At 42.4% G+C, this 12472-nt stretch overlaps 1 protein-coding gene across 2 annotated transcripts in view; it reads right to left on the bottom strand.

Annotated features, from left to right (window-relative positions):
* LOC137622301 (UDP-xylose and UDP-N-acetylglucosamine transporter-like) overlaps positions 1-12092 on the bottom strand; it is a 117487-nt gene extending 105395 nt beyond the window's left edge. For both annotated transcript variants that reach the window (XR_011040413.1, XM_068352863.1), the window contains exon 1: positions 11963-12092. The gene's annotated coding sequence lies outside the window, so the exon portion shown is untranslated. The remainder of the gene's footprint in view (positions 1-11962) is intronic.
* Between the last annotated feature and the right edge of the window lie 380 nt (positions 12093-12472).

The raw sequence follows: 12472 nt of genomic DNA, 5'->3' as shown, positions 1-12472 counted from the left end.
AAAGAATTTGACCACCCGCCAAATCAACCAGGATGCGGAAGGCTTCTTAGCCTTCCGGACAACCCAGAAATATTTCAAGAGAAAGATTAAAAAGGTTCTGGAATTAGGGAATTGTAGTGGTGGAGCCCCCACCACTACTGCACTCGTTGCTACGAATGGTCCCAGAGTGTAGCAGTTCTCGTAAAGAGACTGGACATTCTTAAGATAAAAGACGCGAACACTGATTAGCTTTTCCAAAAGGTTGCGTCGAAAATATTTTGCAGAGATCTATTTTATTAAAAGGTCACGGAAGTTGTGATAGCTCTAACTTCGTGTGTCCTTACCTTCAGCCAAGCTTGGTCTTCCTCATTCAGAAGGGAATGAGCTTCTCGTATTAACAGTCTGAAAATAATAGGATAAAGAATTCTCTGACATAGGCAAAGATGAATTCTTAACTGAACACCATAAAGCTTCAGACGGGCCTCGTAAAGGTTTTTAAAATAGAACTTAAGAGCTCTACAGGACATAATACTCTTTCTAGTTCATTTCCAACCATATCGATAAGTTTGGAATAACGAACGATATTGGTCAAGGCCGAGAAGGCAGCTCGTGTTTGGCTAGAAAACCAAGTTGTAGAACATGTAGCCGTTTCGGATGAAAATCCGATGTTCTTGCTGAAGGCATGAATCTCACTGACTCTTTTAGCTGGTAAAGCATATCAGGAAAAGAATCTTAAAGGTGAGATCTTTCAGGGAGGCTGATTGAAGTGGTTCGAACCTGTCTAACATAAGGAATCTTAGAACCACGTCTAAATTCCAACCAGGTGTAACCAAACGACGCTCCTTCGTGGTCTCAAAAGACTTAGGGAGGTCCTGTAGATCTTTATTGTTAAAAAGATCTAAGCCTCTGTGACGGAAGACTGATGCCAACATGCTTCTGTAACCCTTGAAAGTGGGAGCTGAAAGAGATCGCTCTTTTCTCAGATATAAGAGGAAGTCAGCTATTTGAGTTACAGAGGTACTGGTCGAGGATACGGATACTGACTTTCACCAGTTTAGGAAGATTCCCCACTTCGATTGGTAGACTCTAAGGGTGGATGTTCTCCTTGCTCTAACAATCGCTCTGGTTGCCTCCTTCGAAAAACCTCTAGTTCTCGAGAGTCTTTCGATACTCTGAAGGCAGTGAGACGAAGAGCGTGGAGGCCTTGGAGTACCTTCTTACGCGTGGCAGACGTAGCAGGTCCACCCTTAGGGGAAGAGTTCTGGGAACGTCTACTAGCCATCGAAGTACCTCGGTAAGTTATTCTCTCGCGGGCCAGAGGGAAGCAACTAGTGTCAACTTTGTCCCAACGTGAGAGGCGAACTTCTGCAGTACCTTGTTGACAATCTAGAACGGAGGGAATGCATATAGAACTAGATGAGACTAATCTAGTAGAAAGGCATCTAAAAGAACCACTGCTGGGTCCGGGATAGGTGAGCAAAGTATTGAGAGCCTCTTGGACATCGAGGTTGCGAAGAGATCTATGGTTGGCTGGCCCCAGGTGACCCAAAGTCTCTTGCATACATCTCTGTGGAGGGTCCAATATGTTGGAATTATTGTCCCTTCCTACTGAGACAAACTGCTAAGACATTCAAGTTGCCTTGGAAGAAATTTGTTACTAGTGAAAAGTCTAGACCTGTTGAACAGGAGAGGAGGTCACTAGCGAACTCGCACCATGTCAGAGAGTTGGTCCCTCCTTGCTAGGAGATGAACATCAAAGCAGGGAGTTGTCCGTGTTGACCTCCATTACTTTGTCTTGAAGGAGAGACCTGAAGCTTTTCCAGGTCAGACGTACTGCCAGAAGCTTCTTGCAGTTAAAATGCATTGTCCTTTGACGCGAGTTCCATAATCCCGAGCATTCCCTACCGCCTAAGGTCGCACCCCAGCCTACGTCCGATGCGTCTGAGAAGAGAACGTGGTTGGGAGTCTGAACAGTCAGGGGAAGACCCTATAAAAGGTTGATAAAGTCCTTTCCTCAGGTTAGACCAGACTTATCTTCCGGAAACCGGGATCGAGACCGCTTCTAGCGTCTTGTCCTTTTCCAGTGAAGAGCTAGATGAAACCGAAGAGGACGGAGGTGTAGTCTTCCAAGTGACACCAATTGCACCACGGATGACAGTGTCCTAACCAGACTCATCCACAGCCTGACAGGGCCGTATTCCTTCTTCAGCATCTTCTGGATGGATAGCAGGGCTGGGGATTGATCTTCTTTTTCAGCCATGTCCTCATCCGAGGTTTCCTCATCCGAAACTGATGAGGAAACGGCAACGGAGTGGGCAACGTCTGACTCGCTGAATCCGGTCGCACTGGTGGATGCGTGACGGAGCCGGACACAAGATCATGGTACTGCTGCACAGACTGTGAACTGTCAACCATGGGGAAGCGAGGAAGTACAGCGACAACCCGAAACTGTCTAGACTGTCTGGGTAGTACAGACAACCCCTTATCGGGTTGCTGAGGTTGCCGCACTGCGTCACAACAAGTCACCTCTGCTGGTTGTTGAACGTCTTCCCAGTGACACACTGAACGTCCACAACCACCTCCGAGAGTAGCATAACATCAACGTGCGACTGGCAACCCACACTGGGTCGCACCGGTGGAGGAACCATCTCAACTGGCGGACGTGACAAGGATACCTCAGCGTCAACAGGGCGTACAACCAACCGGTAGGAAGGTCGTTGGCAAGAAGGGTCTTCTCCGTAAAAAATCTTCTATCAAGGACTAAGCTTGGACTGCATGTCTTGCAACAAAGCCCAAGGTCTATGGGAGCAGGTGTGGCAACAGACGGGGTTAGCGACTGAAGCGGAACCATTTACCCTCCCTGGAAGCATGTTATGCTTAAATAAAAGTCCATAGGAGGCAAAGCAGCTTAAGGCTCCTCTCCAAATGACAGAGTCCTCAAGGGAATATCAGAAGGAGGGAGAACAGCACTTTCTCATCTACAGGAACCATATCCGAGAAAAGCTAGGTTCTCTCAGTGAGGGTTTCACCGGTGCAAAAGCAGCAGACCAGAAGGCAACATTATGAAACTGCTTGACAGTCTGTGAACTGTCAAAAACTGAACTGTCAACCACAACAGGAGCGTGAGGACATACAGCACTGGTGTATAAGTAGCAGACCAGAAGGCAACGTCATGTAACTGTTTGACAGTCTGTGAGTTGGCAACAACCAAAGTTGTGTGGGGAAGCCTCAACTCCTGACTGACTAGTTTGCTGCGGGCGAGTGGCGGTAACCACAGTGTGTTGCGGAGGCTGACACACCGTGTCAAAACACGGCAGCTTGTGGTAGCTCACGCACGGCAACGGAGTGCTGTGTGTGGGAGTCATCATACATCTGGCAGGGTTGACTGTGCATGGGTGGAGGAGCTCTCACAACAAGAGTGTGAGAGCAGGAAGCCATGCCGGGCGCACAACCGTGGGAGGTGTAGGCCCACGGGTGCATCGTCAACCTTCTCCGCAGTCGGAGTGTGGGAGCTGGCAACAACAAAAGCAGAGTGCTGGTGCGTGGGAGGGGCTGCGGTGGGTTGAGGAGCATGCGGTATGGTATGCGGAGCATGCTGTAAAGTATGCGGCTCATGCTGCATGGTATGCGGAGCATGCTGTAAGGTATGCAGAGCATGCTGCATGGGCTGCGGAGAATGCCGCATAGTGCTGGAACCCGGCAGCTCTACAGAACCTTCCCACTGCTGATGCGGTAGCTCACGCATGTTAGCAGATGGTGCAGCAAGAACATGCGTCTGGCAGGGTGGACTGCGCATCGGTGGTGGAGCTCTCACAGGTGGAGTGTGGGAGCAGGCAGCCGCAGTATCTGCTGAGCGCACAACCTCGGCGGGTTGTAGGTTAACAGGTGCATTGTCAACCTTCCAGCACGATACTCCTGCATGAAGGAGCAAGCTGAGACTGTATAGTCTGCAGCATGGACCACTAGGGTCTATGAAAGACAACAACAAACGGAGCTACTGTCCGTTGTGACTGAGGGTCTAAAACAGCTGGTGCGGCAACAGACGGAGTTACTGCCTGTTGCGGTACCACCTTGCCTCTCTTGGGAGGTGTGCAGTTGTCGTACTGCAGCGAGTCCGAACTGACCCAGTGGCTACACCTAGGCCGTTGGACTTGCGCGGAAGGGACCGACTTGCACTTAAAAGCTGCAAGATTTGGTCCATGGTTTCTGCGAGAAAACTCTTCCGCAGACGAGGAATAAATGGGCTCTCTCGTCTTTGTGTGGGTGGGGTGATCACGTCGGCAACGTGTGTAGATACACCCGAAACCACGGAGGGAAACGTTTGTTCGTCGATCAAGACCTGTGGAACCCATAAGTCCTTCGACATTACTTCTCCCCTGGGCTTGGGAGCTTGTAAGAGGTATCGGACAAGGTGAACAACTGGCACGAACAAACGAACCCTCGAACGCAACACTGTAACACTTTGCGCATATCACTTTATAACTTTTGATTTTCTGTTTGCACTTATTTCACAGAACTCGAAACTTTAAGTGGTTTGTACCTGAAACACGCAATCCTATCCTTCATTAAAAGGTAGTAATTGCGAAAACAGTTTTACAATGTAACAGAAAAACATAATGAAAGATAAAGAATTCAGTGGCTGGAAAAGAGACTAAACACTAGATCAAATAAACTACGTTTAAAATCTCTCACCGCAAAAAGCCTGGGAACAAGAATAAAACTCTAGAAACGTTTTACCTTCTTCCCCTATAGCGACTAGGGAGAAGAGTAAAAAAAAAAAAAAAACGAGAACAACGTTACCCGCTTGAACGAAACGTTTATCCTCCTCTCTCTCCCCCCGTCTCTATCTCTCTCTCTCTCTCTCTTGACTAGAACCTGAGAGATGAGCCCAATTATATATCGTTAAAACATATTATTTGTTAAAGGAAAAAAACTGAAAGGTTTCCCAAATAAAAAGTTCCTTTATTAGAATTAAAACCATTTAAGCTAAGAAAGAATGAACGAAACGCTAGAATCGGTTTACTCTTACTGCAACGTGAAACCGTGAAATACTCTCTCTCTATCGTAACGATAGAGCGCAAGTTGAACGTTCTGAACGTCAACAACTGCGAAGACTAAACTAAACGTTAGTTCAACTTTGAAAACAGTACGAGACTATCAAAGAAATTCTTTCAAAAACATTAAAATTAAAATAGCATAAAATCTTAACAGGAAAAACGATATGACGGGCTCAATGTTAATTAACTTCGGTTCCAAGTAAGGACCGCCTACTATTAGGAAAGGTCGCATATAAACAAACATAAAAATTAATTTTTATAAGTTTATAATAAATGGAAAGTTAATCGAAGAGGCCTATAAATGGCGGAGAGATATAAAATAAATCTATAACTTTGTTAAGCAAAATTACCAAAAACCTAAACACACTTCCGTCTAAGGGAAGGGTGGGTCATTAAAAGTGAAAGAGTCTATACTCTCTTCGACACCAACACTTCCGTCTAAGGGAAGCTCTCTTCGTCACCATAATAAAATCTATCCAAAACGAGTTCAAGTTTTGAAATGAAGATAAAAGCCCTGCATAGCGAAAGCTCAAAACTGGAATAGTGTACTTCACCAAAAAGTTGTGAAAACAAATCCAGTTAGGGACGGCGTATTAGTAGGTCTAGCCGGTGGCACGACAGAGGAAAAATTGAGTTCTTGTTGACAAGAAGTACTTGAGTACCTACTCACAGATGGCGCTGTTGTGTACACCCCCACCTGTATAGCGATCGCTGGCGTATCCCGACCGTAGATTTCTGTCGGGCAACAGAGTTGACAGCTACATGATCATCGGGTAAGATTAATATTGAAAAATGCCGTGTAACTCTTCGACTCTCTTTGCTAAAGCCATAACAAGCATAAAAAATCTTCAGTGTCAGATTTGGACGGGGCTCTCTGGAGAGATCCAAAGATCTTTGAGACATTCTATTCAGGAGGTCAAAGTTCCTTCGGAGAACCAGACTTGAAAGCTACTTAGAACATGGCCAGTTCCCAAGGGGTGGAAATGTCTGAGTACCTGCCCTAAAGCCTAGCGATAGATAGCCCTTTACCAGCAACTACTTGCAGAGAGGCTCTGACTATAGAAAATCCTCTCTACATTAATTGTTGAAGATGACCCACTTCCCCTGGTATACTAGTGCAGAGGATTTGGGCAGGTATTATTATTATCATTATTACTAGCTAAGCTACAACCCTAGATGGAAAAGAAGGATGCTATAAGCCCAAGGGCTCCAACACCAAAAAATAGCCCAGTAAGGAAAGGAAAAACAGAAATAAACAAACTATATGAGAAGTAATGAACAATTGGAATAAAATATTTTTAGAACAGTAACATTAAAATAGATCGTTAAAATATACATATCATAAAAAGAGACTTATGTTAGCCTGTTCAGCATAAAAACATTTGCTGCAAGTTTTAACTTTTGAAGTTCAATCGATTCAACTACCTGAAGGTAAAGAGACTGATCTACATATGAATTAAGGAAACCATCAGATGCTTCTTTGCACAAGATGATGCACAATGAAGTGGACCCTTGAGAATGAGGGCACAAAATGTCAAGAATATCGGCTCAAGTTCATTCCACAACTTGGTCACAGCTGGAATAAAACTTCTAGAATACTGTGTAGTAATGAGCCTCATGATGGAGAAGGCAAGACTTATTAGTATTGATGGCATACCTAGTATTATCCAATGAGCTTGTTTTCTAGGCCATGTGCACATAGTATAAAAAATAATAGGCTAAGAACACTACCCTGAGGAACACCGGATATTGCATTTCTATACTCACTATGGTTTCCATCAAGAACTCTGCAATCTATTACTTGAAAATTCAATAATGTATCCAGACATCTCTTTTGCAGTGTCTAGTAAAAAACCCTTCAGTCAGATTGGATGCTGGTGACAGTAATGCCTCCAATTTGTGGAGTCCCAGCAGGTGGGGCTGATAGGAGGAGGTTGTGCTACAGGGGTAGTTTTCTTGATACATCAATAAGAGGCATCAGCAGATTGGTGAACCAATCGGCTATTGGCCACTTTGGAGCTACCAGGGTCATCTTGATGTTTGGAGTCTGTAACACTTTGTTGACCCAACAAAACACACAGAACAGCAAAAAAGCTTAGCATCCAGGTTGCTCAGGGATGTTTGAATGTGTCCTGCTTGCTTGTTGATGAAGGCCAATATGGTCGTGTTGTCTCTCACCAACACTATCGAGTGCTCTATCAAACTCTATTGGCAAGCTCACAAGCCTAAAAGTGCAGATTGCATTTCCAGTAGGTTAATATGCAGGCCTTCTCTTCTTTGAACCACAGTCACAAAGCAGTGTAGTCCCTCAAGTGTGCATCAACACCACTCCTTTGATATGTCTGCGAACAGTATCATCTTCGGAGGAGGGAAGTTGAGAGAGATTTCCATGGTTAGGTTTCCATCATCCAATCATCCTCTTAGATCCTTCCTCACTGCTGTAATCACCAGAATCCGGGAGTAGCAGACCAGTGATACTTCAGCCACCCCTGCAGTGATCACTGGTGCAGGTGCCCATGGGGAAGGAGTTTCTCCAATAACGAAAGATGTCTTAAAAGACATTGCCACTGATGTGGGTAGTTGAGATACTACCACTAGAGTAATTGGGTCCTTTGACTGGCTAAACAGTAGTACAACTAGTGACAGAATTTGGAAGGGTATGTGAGAGAAGAAAGTTGACAGTTAATGTGGGTAAGAGTAAGGTTATGAGATGTACGAGAAGGGAAGGTGGTGCGAGGTTGAATGGAGAGTTACTTGAGGAGGTGGATCAGTTTAAGTACTTGGGGTCTGTTGTTGTAGCAAATGGTGGAGCGGAAGCAGATGTACGTCAGAAAGTGAATGAAGGATACAAAGTAGTGGGGGCAGTGAAGGGAGTGGTAAAGAATAGAGGGTTGGGCATGAATGTAAAGAGAGTTCTGTATGAGAAAGTGATTGTACCAACTGTGATGTATGGATCGGACTTGTGGGGAATGAAAGTGATGGAGAGACAGAAATTGAATGTGTTTGAGATGAAGTGTCTGAGGAGTATGGCTGGTGTACCTCGAGTAGATAGGGTTAGGAACGAAGTAGAGAGGGTGAGAACGGGTGTAAGAAATGAGTTAGCAGCTAGAGTGGATATGAATGTGTTGAGGTGGTTTGGCCATATTGAGAGAACTGAAAATGGCTGTCTGTTAAAGAGGGTGATAAATGCAAGAGTTGATGGGAGACGCACAATAGGAAGGACAAGGTTTGGGTGGATGGATGGAGTGAAGAAAGTTCTGGGTGATAGGAGGATAGATGTGAGAGAGGCAAGAGAGCGTGCTAGAAATAGAAATGAATGGCGAGCGATTGTGACGCAGTTTCTGATGTCATGCGGGGGTCATCAATCTCCCTCTTCTCCCCCTTCCTCTGTTTTTTCTTCTTCGGATGTTGGGCGAAGGGTGGTGTGCATGGGTAGGCCCTGCTGCTTCCTCCTGTCGCCTTGGATGACCGCGGAGGTAGCAGCAGTAGGGGATTCAGCATTATGAAGCTTCATCTGTGGTAGATAATGGGAGAGGGTGGGCTGTGGCACCCTAGCAGTACCAGCCGAACTCGGTTGAATCCCTTGTTAGGCTGGGAGGAATGTAGAGAGGAAAGGTCCCCTTTCTTTCATTTGTTTGATGGAGGCTACCCCTCAAAATTAGGGGAAGTGCCTTGGTATATGTATGTGACGATTGGATCTCTCTCTTTGGTTACTACTCACTTTTCTTTACCTACACATGCACCGAATAATCTGGCCTATTCTTTCCACATTCTCCTTTGTCCTCATACACCTGATAACACTGAGATTACCAAACAATTCATCTTCGCTCAAGGAGTTAACTACTGCACTGTAATGGTTCAGTGGCTACTTTCCACTTGGTAAGGGTAGATGAGACTTATTAGCTATGGTAAGCAGCTCTTCTAGGAGAAAGACACTAAAATCAAACCATTGTTCTCGAGTCTTGGGTAGCCTAATACCATAGCGTTTGTGCCATGGTCTTCCACTTTTTTTAGGTTACAGTTCCCTTGCTTAAGGGTACACTTGGCCACACTATTTTATCTAATTTCTCTACATTTCTTTTTAAGTTTTTATAGTTTATATAAGAGAGATTTAATTTAATGCTACTGTTCTTAAAATATTTTATTTTAATTGTTCATTACTTCTCTTGTAGTTCATTTATTTCCTAGTTTCCTTTCCCCACTGGGCTATATTTCCTTGTTGAAGCCCTTGAGCTTACAGCATCCTGCTTTTTCAACAAGGGTTGTAGCTTAGCTTGTAATATTAATAATAGTAATAATAATAATTAGGAAATTTATGGTAAGGAATATATTAACTTGTACAATGTTAATTTACCGATTAGGACACGATATCTAAGGTTAGGCTGAAATTAATATTTGTGTTTTCTATGACTTATGTTACTCAGCTGGGTTCAACCTGGCATTCCTATGCAATTTTTTCTCTGGTAATATATAGCAGTTATATACCTTAGAAATGGTGCTAAAGGACCATTTCACTGGGCGGCACAGGTTTCTCGCCCAGAAATAGATTTTTTCTTCGTCAAAATCCCTTTTCTATGACTTATGTTACTCAGGTTAGGCGAGGATTCCAGATTTCCCCTTCGTCAGGTAAAGATCTGATGTACTATATAAGGATAGGTTGGCTGAAATAAGGTTAGGTTAGAATACATACATTGGCATTGTTACCTTTTCATGTTTAATTAAAAATTGTAACTGATGACACATATACTACGTAATTTTCAAAGTAAAATTTGAAGTTTCATTAAACTAGAATATTGTTAATGGATAAATAAAATGAATATTAAGTGCTATGAAGCGGTTAATATCTGTACAGAGAATACTTAAGTAGCTTTAACAAGTTAATATCTCAACAGAAATCACCTTCGGAGCAATATTATATTCATTGTTACTACATAATAATTACTCATACCAATAGCCAATGATGATACTCTGATTCCATTGCCACAGATGGTACCACACATATTGTCTACCAGCAAAAATGCACAACCTCTGGACAAGAATATCTTTTGTTGAGTAACCTTTTAGATTTCAGTAATATCTCTTTTTACGTCACTTCCAACTTACATCGCTTGTCCGTAAGTATCAAATAGAAATATAGAATCCACTTTACTCTCTTTATGAAAGGTGTCTAAGTCATGTAATAACAATTAAGTGTTGTACTGTACAAAACTGAACTTTACATGGAAGCCCAATTAAGTAGGTATCTGGTTTTTATAAAACAACAGGTTGTAAGACCTTTCGGGTTCATTCTATACATAGAAAACATTCAAGTCACTTAATAGGACGAATATCCGACCTACATCGAAGATCAACTGACGTCGGGTCTCTTGGAACCAATTAGTGAAATAGGGTGGGGCACTACTGCAGTAAGCATAGCCCAAGCTACGACAGTCTAAGCCTCACCTTAGTAGGATTTATTTTCATAGGGTTGAAGTCTACCCTTACCACAGCTTATGGTAACCATATGTGTCACTAAGTAAGGCTATAAGTAGCATTGTTGAGTATGGTTTGTTTCACAATTATAGCTACCAGAAGATTGGAGTAGAAATCACACATTTCTGGCCCCTAAGCTAACTGAGAACACAAAATCAACTCACTTAAATTGATCTACCATAGAAAACCACATTCATACTCATTTAACCTCTCAATTGAACAACATAAAAGTTGAAACTGCCATTGGATCTGATTTTAGGACATCTCATCATTCATATAATAAATTCTCAGGCATAATAAATGCAAGATAAATAGTAGGAAAAATATATGCTTTGTGTCAGTGGCATTAAATTAAAGTATCATAATTTCCAAATTTATGACTAAATATCACATTTTAAACAAAACAAAACCAAGATACCTAACCTAAGGGGGGGGCCCCCCTTACTTAACCTATAACCTAGGAGCCATACCATTACCTACATGAGCTATGCTCACTACGACCCCCAACCTAAACTGCAGTAACCTTACTTACCGGTGAGGAAGCTATGCCAAGTGAAACCCCCTTCGACTGCCGTATCCTTAGTGTACTCTAAGACCAAGTCTCAACCCTGTGTTTGCTCCCCAATCAGTTTCACTACTAGCAAGATGACACTAAATCATTATAATATCTTGTCAAATGTAAAACTACCTTCACATAGGAATTACACGCGAGGTCCAAGAATTTTATTATTATATGTGAAAGAATGAGGTCCAACTTTTAAGTGGTCCCCATCTCAATACTTCTGGACAGCGCATGTAATGCAAAGTAGAATTTGAACAGGTTTAGGGGTGTATGTATGATAGCGGCCACCTGTATGTATTATTATGGCTAACTTAGAATGTGGCAGTGTCAGGGGGGTCGCAGGCGGGCCGCCCCCATTAGGTATGTAGGTAAGGACATGGCTTGTAGGTTAGGTTAGGGGGGGAAAGTTTAAGTCCATTCTTAGTCAATGCATGAGGAACTGGCCGCTGATATATAAAGGCTCCCAGTTTTAAATGCCGCTCATGAATGGCAGAGGCAAGGGACAGTCCACTAAGATTGACCATATATATATATATATATATATATATATATATATATATATATATATATATATATATGACCAGCACCCTATGACCCTGTATAGGATTATTTAGGGACTAGTAAATTAATGGAGCTGAAGATATGCTACCATAGATTATGTAAGGACACTTTCACCAAAATAGAGATACGTTAAATTAGATTGTGTTGTTATTTTGGATTGTCTATCGAATAATGATAACTAGACCATCTGTGTTGGCACCACCACGTTAGCCTACCGGTAACCTCCACATAACAGTGTATTCTAACTACCTTATTACAGGATACATGAATCACTATCAATAATGATTGCGTTTGGACGCCCAATACAAAATAATTAATAAAATAAATTTACCTGGACTTCCAAATGCTTTACTTCCTCTTCAATGAATCGAAGGTTTTAAAAGTGACGTGTGTAAACAAAACAAATCCCTTTTGGTGGAATAAATATCAAAGATAATAAAGGGAAGATCAGAGAGACAATCTCCAAACTTGTAACAATGTCATTATGTATGACATATCTGTTTTGACGGTGTTACTTGTTACTGTTTGTAGAATGATTTATTGTTATTTTTTCTCATCATTTATTTAATTCCGTGCTTCCTTTCCTCACTGAGCTATTTTTCCCTGTTGGAGCTTTTGGGTTTATAGCATCTGACTTTTCCAACTAGGGTTGTAGCTTGGCTAATAATAATAATAATAATAATAATAATAATAATAATAATAATCTATAAAAAATGTAAACTAGTTCTCTTATTAGCGTCATCTATTGCCAAAATATCCAACTAGAGTTAATAAAACTTCGAAGGCAGATTAAACTATTTTAGAAATTGAGACCCTTCATAGTGGTACATTACTGTAGATA

This window comes from Palaemon carinicauda, chromosome 29 (assembly GCF_036898095.1).
Source record: "Palaemon carinicauda isolate YSFRI2023 chromosome 29, ASM3689809v2, whole genome shotgun sequence".
Lineage (NCBI taxonomy): Eukaryota > Metazoa > Arthropoda > Malacostraca > Decapoda > Palaemonidae > Palaemon > Palaemon carinicauda.
Note: the sequence above shows the minus strand (reverse complement) of the source record. Positions and strands in the feature narration are given on the sequence as shown.